At 37.8% G+C, this 15,307-nt stretch overlaps 1 protein-coding gene across 1 annotated transcript in view; it reads right to left on the bottom strand.

Annotated features, from left to right (window-relative positions):
* The window catches only part of LOC136040267 (rho GTPase-activating protein 1-like), an 82,287-nt gene that overhangs the window by 56,846 nt on the left and 10,134 nt on the right, over positions 1-15,307 (bottom strand). The window lies entirely within an intron of this gene.

Raw genomic sequence — 15,307 nt, 5'->3', positions numbered from 1 at the left:
TGATGGTGATTGCTAATCGACCATTCCCTGAGTCGCCATCGTCATTTATATATCCCCCTGTGCACCCCGGCGTCCCCTTTGTAGTTATGTCCCTGTGTCCCGGTCGTCATTTATATTCCCTGTGTCCCGGTCGTCATTTGTGTCCCGGTGTTCCAGTCTGTGATTTCTCTTTGAGTGTCCCGGGCGTCATTTATATTCCTTGTGTCCCGGTGTCCCGGTCGTCATTTATATCCCCCTGTGCCCCCCGGCGTCCCCATTGTAGTTGTGTCCCTATGTCCCGGTCGTCATTTATATTCCCTGTGTCCCGGTCGTCATTTGTATCCCGGTGTCCCGGTCTGTATATACATTCGTTTTTTAGTTTTGTTTTTCTCCTTTATTTTTTTCCTTTTTTCTTTTTTTCTTTTTTAGTTTATTTAGATTTTTAGATTTTTTAGTTTTTTTATTAGTTTTTTTGTAGTTTTTACCATTTTTTTAGTTTTTTTTAGTTTTTTTTTTTACTTATGTCCTGGTCGTCATTTATACTCCCTGTGTCCCGGTCGTCATTTGTGTCTCGGTGCTTTGTTGATTGCTAATTTATATTATATTTATATTTATATTTTTTATATTTATTAATATTTTTTTAGTTTTCTTTTTCTCTTATTTTTCAGTTTTTTCCTTTTTTTTAGTTTTTTCTTTTTTAGTTTTTAGTTTTTTTTGTTTTTTACCTTTTTTTAGTTTTTTTAGCTTTTTTAGTTTTTTTATTAGTTTTTAGTTTTTGCCTTTTTTTAGTTTTTTCTGTTTTTTTTAGTTTTTAGTTTTTTACCTTTTTTTAGTTTTTTTAGTTTTTTAGCTTTTTTAGTTTTTTTTTCTTTTTAGTTTTTTTTGTAGTTTTTACCTTTTTTAGTTTTTTTTCTTCTTTTGTATTAGTGTGAAATAATTCAGACGTCATATGCGGACAAACACGACGTCACTCGACAGACAGACAGACAGACATAACCCACAAACAACTTATTTTTATATATATTTATTCATATTTTTTTAGTTTTCTTTTTCTCTTTTATTTTTCAGTTTTTTCCTTTTTTTAGTTTTTTTCTTTTTTAGTTTTTAGTTTTTTTTAGTTTTTTACCTTTTTTTAGTTTTTTTTAGTTTTTTAGCTTTTTTAGTTTTTTTATTAGTTTTTATTTTTTTTGTAGTTTTTGCCTTTTTTTATTTTTTTCAGTTTTTTTTTAGTTATTAGATTTTTACCTTTTTTAGTTTTTTTTAGTTTTTTAGTTTTTTTCTTTTTAGTTTTTTTTGTAGTTTTTACCTTTTTTAGTTTTTTTCTTCTTTTGTATTAGTGTGAAATAATTCAGACGTCATATGCGAACAAACATGACGTCACCTGATCCACAGATCCACACACAGACAACTTATTTTTATATATATAGATAAGTTGTCTGTCTGTGTGTCTGTCTGTCAGGTGACGTCATGTTTCTGTGTCGACTGACGTCATGAAGTTAGTTGTCGTCATTTTTGCTATGACGGTGACGTCATTAAAGATATTTAAGACATATATGTTCACGTAGAAATTTATTAATGTTTAAGTTTAAAATGACTGATGAACTTACAATGGCAAAAGCCGATGAAGATACTCAAAGAGTCTATGCCAAAAAACTTGCTGCTGATAGAGAAAGTCAGAAAAGAAAGCGTGCCGAGGAATCAAAAGAACAGCAAGGAAACAGGCTTGAGGCTAAAGAACGCAAAACCTCGCAGTTAGATGAAGATCCACCTGGACAGCGAGAGTCAAAACATATCAAAACTGAAAATGATAGCGATGATGATTGGGTTTGGGATTTTGACTTGGATAAGGTCATCAATGCCTACCAGATTTTAGTTAAAAAAAACAAAGGTTCGGCGATATGTATTTCATAGTGAAGCTGAAAAATAAAGAAGAAAAAGAAAACTGAAAAAAGAAAAAATGTAAAAAACTAAAAAATACTAAAAAGAAAAAACACTCAAAGAGAAATTACAGACCGGGACACAAATGACGACCGGGACAGAGGGAATATAAATAACGACCGGGACACTCAAAGAGAAATTACAGACTGGGATACCGGGACACAAATGACGACCGGGACACAGAGAATATAAATGACGACCAGGACACAGGTATTTAAGAATATCGTTCAAAGACAAATTTTTAATTGTAATAAGACCGTTGAAAGAGAAATTTCTAATTGTAAAATGACTGAAGAACCTACAATGGCAACGGTACCACCATCGAAGTAGATAACCAGTGGGTTGTTCCATATTCCCCATTATTATCAAAAACATTTAATGCACACATAAACGTTGAATACTGTAACTCCGTAAAGGCAATCAAATACATATGTAAATACGTCAACAAAGGCAGTGACATGGCAGTTTTTGGCTTGCAGCCCGAAAACAAAGATTTCGACGAAATCGTACAATATCAGGCTGGAAGATATATAAGCAGTAATGAAGCTGTTTGGCGAATTTCTTTCATTTCCGATACATGAACGTAGTCCAGCTGTTGTTCACTTAGCGGTACATTTACAGAATGGTCAACGTGTTTATTTCTCGGAAACCAACGTGCAACAAAGAGCCCTGAATCCACCGGATACAAAATTCACAGCTTTTTTTTCGCTTTGCAAAAATGATTCTTTTGCAAAAAACTGCTGTATACTGAAGTGCCTTCGTATTACACGTGGAATACTAAAAATAAAGTATTTGAACGTCGAAAACAGGGTAAGTCAGTCGACGGCCAACCTACCATCTTCAAAGATACCACGATAGGAAGACTCTACACCGTTCGCCCCAATCAACATGAATGCTTCTTTCTACGACTGCTTTTGGTGAATGTACCCGGTCCGACATCCTTTGAGTATTTGAGAACTGTAAACGGTACTATACATGACACTTACCGTAGTGCATGCCAAGCTCTGAATTTATTGGAGAATGACCAACACTGGGATAACTGCATCAATGACGCGTGCGAAACGTCAACCCCAAGTCAAATTCGTGCATTGTTTGGCATCATTTTAACAACTTGCTCTCCATCAGCTCCGACAGAGTTATGGGGAAAATATAAGTCAAAAATGTCCGAAGATATACTCCATCGAAAACAGTTAGAGACGTCAGATATGACTTTTGATTTTACATCAGAAATTTATAACTACACTTTAGTTATTATAGAAGATTTGTGCGTACGTATGGCAAACAAACCTCTTCAGGATTTGGGAATGCCTTTACCTAACCGTATCGCTGCTGTTTCGACATGTGTAGAATTGGATCGTGAACAAAGTTACAGTACGAGTGATCTATTGTCGTATGTACAAAATAACATTTCCAAGTTAACGTCGGAACAAAAAGACATTTATGATACGATAGACTCAATTTCAGGACGTATACAACTACCTGCTGATTTCTGTAATTTAGTGACGTCCAAAAATGAATTGATTGAAAAAGTATTTCCGGATATTCTAAAAAATTATAAAAATAATAAATGGCTAAGTGAAAGAGCGATTCTCGCACCCAAAAATATAGACGTCCACGAAATCAACAATATTGTTTTGACCAAGATTCGAGACCAGGCAGTCCTTTACAAGTCAGTCGACACAGTTTTGGAACCAAATGAAGCGGTTAATTATCCATCTGAATTTTTAAATTCCAAAGATCTTTCAGGGTTTCCACCACACGTGCTACAACTAAAAATAGGTGTACCAATAATACTTTTAAGAAATATCAACCCACCAAAGCTTTGCAATGGCACGCGACGTGCCGTAAAAAAAAACAATGGAAAACCTAATAGAGGCCACAATCTTGACAGGGCCTTTTGAGCGTGAGGCTGTTCTTATTCCTCGCATTCCCATGATTCCAACGGATCTGCCTTTTCAATTTAAAAGATTGCAATTCCCAATTCGATTAGCATTTGCAATCACCATTAACAAACCTCAAGGCCAATCATTAGAAAAATGTGGTATAGATCTTAATACTGATTGTTTTTCCCATGGACAATTGTACGTTGCATGTTCGAGGGTCGGTAAACCTGACAATCTATTTATATGCAGCGACAATTGGACAGCGAAGAATGTTGTATATTCGCAAGTTTTACGCTGTTAATTTGTATTGTATCTATCTATCTATCTATCTATATAAAAACGAGTTGTGTGTATGCATGTTTGATTGTTTGTAAAAAGAGCGTTTGCATATGACGTCATTATTAGTACATACGGCTTTGTATATGCACAGACAATTGGAAAGCCAAGAATGTTGTATATTCGCAATTTTTACGTAGTTTAACTCCTGCAGACGAAATGAATGCTTGCCTGAAAAATTCTAATTTATGGGCACACGTAAAAATATTAAAATTAACTACAAATATGCGTGTCCGATTGCAAAACGATGACTCTGGTCAAACATTTTCAGATCAATTGCTGGCAATTGGAAACGGAAAGCTCCCAGTAGTGGGAAAGCCAAAAATGTTGTATATTCGCAATTTTTACGTAGTTTGAAACACATATCTAAATCTATCTATATTCACAGGTGGGACACAGGGACACAACTACAATGGCGCGTAACTAATATGGCGCGTAACGACTTACGCGCGCGGGGGGGGGCTTGGGGGGGGGGCGCGAAGCGCCCCACCAACTAGGTGTTGGGGTGGCACGAAGCGCCACCCCAACAGCTAGTATATATATAAAAATAAGTTGTCTGTGTGTGTGTGTGTGTCGAGTAACGTCATGTTTGTGTGTCGACTGACGTCATGTTTGTTGATTGACGAAATTACACACCGGGACATCGGGACACAAATGACGACCGGGACACCGGGATATCTATATATATAAAAATAAGTTGTCTGTGTGTGGATCTGTGGATGGATCAGGTGACGTCATGTTTCGGCTGACGTCATGAAATTAGTTGCCATCATTTTTGCTTTGAAGGTGACGTCATTCAAGTTATATAAGACATATGTTCGCCGTCATGTTTCGGCTGACGTCATGAAATTAGTTGCCATCATTTTTGCTTTGAAGGCGTGACGTCATTCAAGTTATATAAGACGTATGTTCGCGTAGAATTCTATTAATGCTTAAGTTTATAATGACTGATGAAGATGCTCAAAGAGTCTATGCCAAAAAACTTGCTGCTGATAGAGAAAGTCAGAAAAGAAAGCGTGCCGAGGAACTACCAGAGCAACGCGAAAGCAGACTTGCTGCTAAAAGAGAAAGTGAAAAAAGAAGGCGTGCCGAGGAACTACTAGAGCAACGCAGAAGCAGACTTGCTGCTAAAAGAGAAAGTGAAAAAAGAAGGCGTGCCGAGGAATCAAAAGACCAGCAGGGAAACAGGCTTGAGGCTGATAGAGAAAGAAAGAACAGAAAGCATGCCGAGGAACTACCAGAGCAACGCAGAAGCAGACTTGCTGCTAAAAGAGAAAGTGAAAAAAGAAGGCGTGCCGAGGAACTACTAGAGCAACGCAGAAGCAGACTTGCTGCTAAAAGAGAAAGTGAAAAAAGAAGGCGTGCCGAGGAATCAAAAGACCAGGAGGGAAACAGGCTTGCTGCTGATAGAGAAAGTAAGAAAAGAAAGCGTGCCGAGGAATCAGAGCAATCTGAAAGTTATCGCCTGGCATTCAGGCACAACCCAGTCGATGATTATAGCTTGAGTAGATTTGTTCAAATCGGGACAATGTCTATAATTTGTCCCTATTGCAAGGCCTTGAAATTCAATGGTGAAACAATGGGAATGTGTTGCGCCTCAGGAAAAGTTAAACTTCCTCTATTGGCTGCACCACCAGAGCCATTGAAGACTTTCCTTACTGGAACTACGTCAGAATCTAAGCGTTTTTTGTCAAAAATCAGACAATACAACTCATGTTTCCAAATGACGTCGTTTGGAGCCCAAATCGAAAATCCAGATCAATTTATGTCTACTTTCAAAGTAAAAGGGCAAATTTATCATAAAGCAGGGTCCCTTCTACCATTCTCAGGCGAGAATCATAAATTTTTACAATTGTACTTCATCAGTGATAGAAATTCTGAATTGAATGCACGTTGCGAAATTTCTCCCAACGTTGAAAGGACAATTGTTTCCCAATTGCAACATCTTTTCCACGAAAATAATAAGTTAGTGCGTCTGTTCAAAACAGCCATCGATTTGATGCCTACTGATACTCATAAAATTGTTATTTCCGCTGACAAAACGCCTCCTGGCCAACATGTGCGTAGATACAATGCTCCGACTATCGACGAAGTGGCAATCGTTATGGTCGGTGATCAGTTTTTACCTCGAGATATTATTCTACATAAGCGAAACGCTCAGTTGTTAAGAATTGCTGAAACTCATCGATGCTACGATGCCCTACAATATCCTATCATTTTTTGGGATGGAGCCGACGGCTATCACTTTAATATTAAATTGATGAATCCAGCCACTAACAAAGAAATGAATAAGAAATGCAGTGCAATGCATTATTATTCCTATAGACTAATGATTCGGCAGGATGAAGAAAATTATATTTTAAAATGCCGTGAATTGTTTCACCAATTTATGGTTGATATGTATGCTAAAATTGAATCAGAACGTTTGCTATATATCCGCCTGAATCAGACCAAGCTCCGCTCTGAACAATACATTCATTTGCGAGATGCAGTTATAAATGACGGTAATACCACAAACGTTGGAAGATTAACAATTTTACCTTCGTCATAAGTTGGCAGTCCCCGTCATATGCATGAATATGCTCAAGATGCTATTGCGTATGTTCGTCTCTATGGTCGTCCAGATTTATTTATTACATTTACATGTAATCAATCTTGGGACGAGATACTGCAGCTTTTACATCAAGGACAATCGGCGGTTCATAGGCATGACATTACGGCACGTGTCTTCCGGCAAAAGTTGAAATCACTGATAAACTACCTTGTAAAACATGAAGTGTTTGGGTCAGTGCGATGCTGGATGTACTCAGTGGAATGGCAAAAACGAGGTTTGCCACACGCACATATACTAATCTGGCTACATAAAAAAATTACTTCAAACGAAATTGATGATGTGATTTCCGCTGAAATACCTGATAAAAATGTCGATAAGGGGTTACATGATATTATTGTAAAAAATATGATACATGGACCTTGCGGTGCACTGAACGAAAATTCACCATGCATGGCCAAAGGAAGGTGCACAAAGCAATATCCTCGACTTTTAGTACCCAAAACAATTACTGGCAATGATGGTTACCCACAATATAGAAGAAGATCTACTGAAGATGGCGGTAAAACAGCAATAATAAAGAAGCGTAACGGTACCACCATCGAAGTAGATAACCAGTGGGTTGTTCCATATTCCCCTTTATTATCAAAAACATTTAATGCACACATAAACGTTGAATACTGTAACTCCGTAAAGGCAATCAAATATATATGTAAATACGTCAACAAAGGCAGTGACATGGCAGTTTTTGGCTTGCAGTCCGAAATCAAAGATTTCGATGAAATCGTAGAATATCAGGCTGGAAGATACATAAGCAGTAATGAAGCTGTTTGGCGAATTCTTTCATTTCCGATACATGAACGTAGTCCAGCTGTTATTCACTTAGCGGTACATTTACAGAATGGTCAACGTGTTTATTTCACGGAAACCAACGTGCAACAAAGAGTCCTGAATCCACCGGATACAACATTAACAGCTTTTTTTTCGCTTTGCAAAAATGATTCTTTTGCGAAAAAACTGCTGTATACTGAAGTGCCTTCGTATTACACGTGGAATACTAAAAATAAAGTATTTGAACGTCGAAAACAGGGTAAGTCAGTCGACGGCCAACCTACCATCTTCAAAGATACCACGATAGGAAGACTCTACACCGTTCACCCCAATCAACATGAATGCTTCTTTCTACGCCTGCTTTTGGTGAATGTACCCGGTCCGACATCCTTTGAGTATTTGAGGACTGTAAATGGTACTATACATGACACTTACCGTAGTGCATGCCAAGCTCTGAATTTATTGGAGAATGACCAACACTGGGATAACTGCATCAATGACGCGTGCGAAACGTCAACCCCAAGTCAAATTCGTGCATTGTTTGGCATCATTTTAACAACTTGCTCTCCATCAGCTCCTACAGATTTATGGGAAAAATATAAGTCAAAAATGTCCGAAGATATACTTCATCGAAAACAGTTAGAGACGTCAGACATGACTTTTGATTTTACACCAGAAATTTATAACTACACTTTAGTTGTTATAGAAGATATTTGCATAAGTATGGCAAACAAACCTCTTCAGGGTTTGGGAATGCCTTCACCTAACCGTATCGCTGCTGTTTCGACATGTGTAGAATTGGATCGTGAACAAAGTTACAGTACGAGTGATCTATTGTCGTATGTACAAAATAACATTTCCAAGTTAACGTCGGAACAAAAAGACATTTATGATACGATAATGCATTGTGTCGATAACAACGTTGGAGAAATTTTCTTTTTGGATGCGCCAGGAGGTACTGGTAAAACGTTTGTGATAAAACTGATTCTGGCATCAATTCGATCTAAAAATGATATAGCGTTGGCAATTGCGTCGTCCGGAATAGCCGCAACATTGCTGCCTGGTGGAAGAACTGCTCATTCCGCTTTGAAATTGCCTCTGAACTTGCATTCTACAGAAACTCCCACGTGCAATATTTCCAAATCATCTGGGATGGGTAAAGTATTGCAGCAATGCAAACTTATTATTTGGGATGAGTGCACAATGGCACACAAAAAATCGCTCGAGGCTCTGGATCAATGCTTGAAAGATTTGCGAGGGAAGTCGAAACCCTTTATATAAGTCAAAAATGTCCGAAGATATACTTCATCGAAAACAGTTAGAGACGTCAGACATGACTTTTGATTTTACACCAGAAATTTATAACTACACTTTAGTTGTTATAGAAGATATTTGCATAAGTATGGCAAACAAACCTCTTCAGGGTTTGGGAATGCCTTCACCTAACCGTATCGCTGCTGTTTCGACATGTGTAGAATTGGATCGTGAACAAAGTTACAGTACGAGTGATCTATTGTCGTATGTACAAAATAACATTTCCAAGTTAACGTCGGAACAAAAAGACATTTATGATACGATAATGCATTGTGTCGATAACAACGTTGGAGAAATTTTCTTTTTGGATGCGCCAGGAGGTACTGGTAAAACGTTTGTGATAAAACTGATTCTGGCATCAATTCGATCTAAAAATGATATAGCGTTGGCAATTGCGTCGTCCGGAATAGCCGCAACATTGCTGCCTGGTGGAAGAACTGCTCATTCCGCTTTGAAATTGCCTCTGAACTTGCATTCTACAGAAACTCCCACGTGCGATATTTCCAAATCATCTGGGATGGGTAAAGTATTGCAGCAATGCAAACTTATTATTTGGGATGAGTGCACAATGGCACACAAAAAATCGCTCGAGGCTCTGGATCAATGCTTGAAAGATTTGCGAGGGAAGTCGAAACCCTTTGGCAGCACCTTAATATTGCTTGCGGGAGATTTCAGGCAAACATTACCTATAATACCTAGATCAACTCCTGCAGACGAAATGAATGCATGCCTGAAAAATTCTAATTTATGGGCACACGTAAAAACATTAAAATTAACTACAAATATGCGTGTCCGATTGCAAAACGATGACTCTGGTCAAACATTTTCAGATCAATTGCTAGCAATGGGAAACGGAAAGCTCCCAGTAGACTCAATTTCAGGACGTATACAACTACCTGCTGATTTCTGTAATTTAGTGACGTCCAAAAATGAATTGATTGAAAAAGTATTTCCGAATATTCTAAAAAATTATAAAAATAATAAATGGCTAAGTGAAAGAGCGATTCTCGCACCCAAAAATATAGACGTCCACGAAATCAACAATATTTTTTTGACCAAGATTCAAGACCAGGCAGTCCTTTACAAGTCAGTCGACACAGTTTTGGAACCAAATGAAGCGGTTAATTATCCATCTGAATTTTTAAATTCCATAGATCTTTCAGGATTTCCACCACACGTGCTACAACTAAAAATAGGCGTACCAATAATATTGTTACGTAACATAAACCCACCAAAGCTTTGCAATGGCACTCGACTTGCCGTAAAAAAAACAATGGAAAACCTAATAGAGGCCACAATCCTGACAGGGCCTTTTGAGGGTGAGGCTGTTCTTATTCCTCGCATTCCCATGATTCCAACAGATCTGCATTTTCAATTTAAAAGATTGCAATTCCCAATTCGATTAGCATTTGCAATCACCATTAACAAAGCTCAAGGTCAATCATTAGAAAAATGTGGTATTGATCTTAATACTGATTGTTTTTCCCATGGACAATTGTACGTTGCATGTTCGAGGGTCGGTAAACCTGACAATCTATTTATATGCAGCGAGAATTGGACAGCGAAGAATGTTGTATATTCTCAAGTTTTACGCAGTTAATTTGTATTTCGGAACCAAATGAAGCGGTTAATTATCCATCTGAATTTTTAAATTCCATAGATCCTTCAGGGTGTCCACCACACCTGCTACAACTAAAAATAGGCGTACCAATAATACTTTTAAGAAATATCAACCCACCAAAGCTTTGCAATGGCACGCGACTTGCCGTAAAAAAAAAACAATGGAAAACCTAATAGATACCACAATCTTGACAGGGCCTTATGAGGGTGAGGCTGTTCTTATTCCTCGCATTCCCATGATTCCAACGGATCTGCTTTTTCAATTTAAAAGATTGCAATTCCCAATTCGATTAGCATTTGCAACCACCATCAACAAAGCTCAAGGGCAATCACTAGAAAAATGCGGTATAGATCTTAATACAGATTGCTTTACCAATGTACAATTGTATGTTGCATCTTTGAGGGTCGGTAAACCTGACAATCTATTTATACGCACAGACAATGGGACAGCGAAGACTGTTGTATATTCACAAGTTTTACGTAGTTAATTTGTATTGTATCTATCTATCTATCTATCTATCTATATAAAAACGAGTTGTGTGTATGCATGTTTGTTTGTTTGTAAAAAGAGCGTTTGCATATGACGTCATTATTAGTACATACGGCTTTGTATATGGACAGACAATGGGAAAGCCAAGAATGTTGTATATTCGCAATTTTTACGTAGTTTGAAACACATATATAAATCTATCTATATTCACAGGTGGGACACAGGGACACAACTACAATGGCGCGTAACTAATATGGCGCGTTACGACTTACGCGCGCGGGGGGGCTTGGGGGGGCGCGAAGCGCCCCCACCAACTAGGTGTTGGGGTGGCGCGAAGCGCCACCCCAACAGCTAGTCTATATATATAAAAATAAGTTGTCTGTGTGTCGAGTGACGTCATGTTTGTGGGTCGACTGACGTCATGTTTGTTGATTGACGAAATTACACACCGGGGCATCGGGACACAAATGACGACCGGGACATAGGAATTATAAATGACGACCGGGACACAAGGAATGTTCGATTAGCAATCACCATCAACAAAGCACCGGGACACAAATGACGACGGGGACACAGGGAATATAAATGACGACCAGGACACTCAAAGAGAAATTACAGACCGGGACACCAGAACACAAATGACGACCGAGACAAAAATGACGACCGGGACACCGCGACATAGGGAATATAAATGACGACCGCGACACTCAAAGAGAAATTACAGACTGGGACACCAGGACACAAATGACGACCGGGACACAGGGAAACAACAACAATGGGGACGCCGGGGGGCACAGGGGGATATATAAATGACGACAGGGACACAGGAAATGTTCGATTAGCAATCACCATCAACAAAGCTCAAGGGCAATCATTAGAATAATGAAGTATAGATCTGAATACAGATTGTTTTTCCCATGGACAATTATATGTTGCATGTTCAAGAGTCGGTAAACCTGACAATCTATTTATATGCACAGACAATGGGACAGGCAAGAATGTTGTACATTCGCAAGTTTTACGTAGTTAAATATATATATATATATATATATATATATATATATATATATATATATATATATATATATATATATATATATATATATATATATATATATATATATATATATATATATATATATATATATATATACATCTATCTATATTCACAGGTGGGACACAGGGACACAACTACAATGGCGCGTAACTAATATGACGCGTAACGACTTGCGCGCCCGGGGGGCTTGGGGGGGCGCGAAGCACCCCCACCAACTAGGTGTTGGGGTGGCACGAAGCGCCACCCCAACAGCTAGTTACTAATAAAATACCCTAACCCCAGCAATTTTTTCACCCAATGCTCATCCCACTCATTCACTGCAAAATTTCTCTTCTCCAAACCCTTAACCCTTCACTCTTCCCCAGAAAATCCAATAAATTTCCCTTCACCCTTCGCACATCAAGACAACTGTAAGGATCACTCTTCATTCTAACCCTTTTCAAATTTCTTTCTCTTCCTCCAAGTGGTATAAACTTACTTCTACAAGATATTACCCACTTCATATCCTCCCTAGATAGCCCAGCTCTAAAATTCTAAAAATTCTTTCTTCTCTCCCCACGACTCTTTTAACCCAGAATATCAATCAAGAAAATCAAACGTTCCGACCTGGCACCCCACTTCTGAATTTCCTGATCAAATGAAATAGAATATACCTGTTTGGAAACCTTTACCAAACATTCCACATGAATACAAAATTACCTTAATCTGTCCCATCCACAAACATCTTCTTCCGTCTAACATAGACTCCGCGGTTGCTTCCTTCACTAACCTATGCTTTTCCATACTTCCGCCTCTTTCCAAATACTTCACCATTTTTACTAGCCTCCTACTTCTTAATGATAAAATCCCCGAATCACTTTTAATAATTAAGCTATTAGACCTCTCACTTAAACTTAGCATCCTTCTATAATTCTTTATTGTAATCTTTCTAATATAACATCCTTATCAAACCCCAAGTTTCTGCACCATACTCCATTACCAATCTAGTCTTGGTCTCAAACACCCGCTTCTGGACTTATATCCAAGACCTACTGACCTAAAGCAACTACTTAGAACTATTCCTATTACCCTAAGCCTCTTTTCCTTAACTCAACTAATACTACATGCTTGCCCTATTTATCCCCCTTTGTTAACCTACATCCCAAGTAAAGAGACTCATCCACAAGAGGTAAATTTTCCATTACTAACCGAAACTCCTGTTTCGCCCCCTTCTCAATTCTCCCAAGAACCAAGACCACTGATTTTCTAACATTAAGTATTAGCTTTTTCTCTAGTAGATATTCCTCTAAAATGTTCAAAGCCTTTGTAGATTTTTACTGAGTCAGCCAACAGGACAATGTCATCAGCAAACATTAAAGTAAAAAACCGCGTCAAATTAAACTGTACCACTGGCATCTTGTTTTTCTCAAACTTGTCCTCTAAATTATCCGGATACGGTGAAAACAATCTTGGTGAAACCATGCAGCCTTGCTGTACTCTAAGTCTACTCACCACAACTCTAGAGACAAATCTCCCAACCCTTACTACCATCTTAACTAACGAACAAATATGAAATAATATTTCTACAAAACGTGTTGGAAGGCCTATATCCAATAAAATCTTTATTAACAAATCCCTTTTAACCTCATCAATTGCTCCCTAAGATCAGGCTAGTCTTGCAATTTAGATGTCCAAGCTTCAATATGTCAAGTACACAGCCAATTTCGCAAACTGTATATACTTTACAACTAGTTAAGAATCAGAATCAAGCAACACATTTCAATCTGTTCAGCACTGTTCTGTTCGGCACTACTACTGTCGGATCTGTTAAACAAATATGTACAGCACTAGCACAGTTAACAACTAATTGAAGCACTAAGCTGCCTGGGGCCAGCACAACTGCACATGCTTCTCCTCCACTCATGTCTGTTCAAGCTTCACTCTTTATTCCCTCCCACGGGATTCCAATCAGCTTAAATATTTTCTTATGACCTTTTTCACCCATGCAAAGACAACTTTCGGTTTGGCACATGATTGATGGCCAAAAAAGCCAGATTTTTGGCAATCTATAACCCTTTGTCTATCAAACACGACCTACCCACACTAGCACTTCTTTCGTTACAGCCGTAGAAAGCAATGGCATCAATTGGGGGGAGCACAAGATTTCTTTGTCCCCTCCCTCCTTTCTTGAAAGATGGCCATTTTTGGTATAATCATTAAAGACGGCTTGTTTGGTATTTTGATTGAAAAAAAAACATAAGATTGACCCCCCTAGATTTAGTAAAATAAATTTTTGGTCCCCCTTCCTCTAATTTCCGTGAATTTACACCACTGCTAGAAAGTGCAATAAAGTCACTTTTTTGTAAAGTTTATTGGTTGATATACATTCACTCAAACAACTGCTTAAAGCTATCTTTAAGACCATTCCTGAGAAAACATCTAATATCTTCCTCAGTCATTTGAAGAATATTTCAGAGACATATGTGACCATTGTCATTACCATGGCTTCCAATGTCCTAACATATCTTTCTATTCTTTCAAGCTCGAAAAAAAATTTATCTTAGCTATTGAACTTTTTACGCCTTTGTTGCATTTACCATCCTCACAAATAACAGTAAAAAGGCAAGTAAGGCTATTCACTAGGCAAATATTTTCCTAACATAACATTAACTTTCAACTCTCATTGATCATCATCATCATCTAGACCTTCACTTTTCATCACTTTATTCTTCATTCTGCTTCTGTTAAGCAATTTAGTTTTCTTAATATTAGTTTTAAACCTGTTCTTGCATCCTGAATACCTAGAACATATAAATTTTCATTCACGTTTGCTACCAGTTTTATCTAGGACACTTAAATCATCTCAATAATTTTAGTCTAGGATAGCTGAGTCTTCTCATTTGATACCATGTCCTTAAATAGCCTTTGTTGTGTTAGTTAGGACAAAGCCATCAAATCAACCCATATAAATAGGCTAAGAGACAACCCTGCTTAACTTCAAACTCCATTATGAACTAGCTAACCTCGCTTTATACTTAACAACTACGACATTATTTTTGTAAAAACCAGTAATCAATCTAACATGTATTTTCTAGTATACCATACAAGCATCTAGAAGACCCAAAGACAACTAGAGGGCTTGAGCTAAGATTGGTATTGAAAAGATGTCATTCTGACAACCCGGATGCACATAATGCCTATTGACTGAGTTCACCATCCCTGTCAAAATTCCCTGAAGTTTCAAAAATAATATTCTAGCTGTTCTTTAAATATTTCAGAAATGTTCTTTTGACAACCTGGATGCCAATAGTGTCACATGATTTATTTCA

Source organism: Artemia franciscana, chromosome 2, assembly GCF_032884065.1.
Source record: "Artemia franciscana chromosome 2, ASM3288406v1, whole genome shotgun sequence".
Lineage (NCBI taxonomy): Eukaryota > Metazoa > Arthropoda > Branchiopoda > Anostraca > Artemiidae > Artemia > Artemia franciscana.
This window is presented reverse-complemented; position numbering and strand designations above follow the sequence as displayed.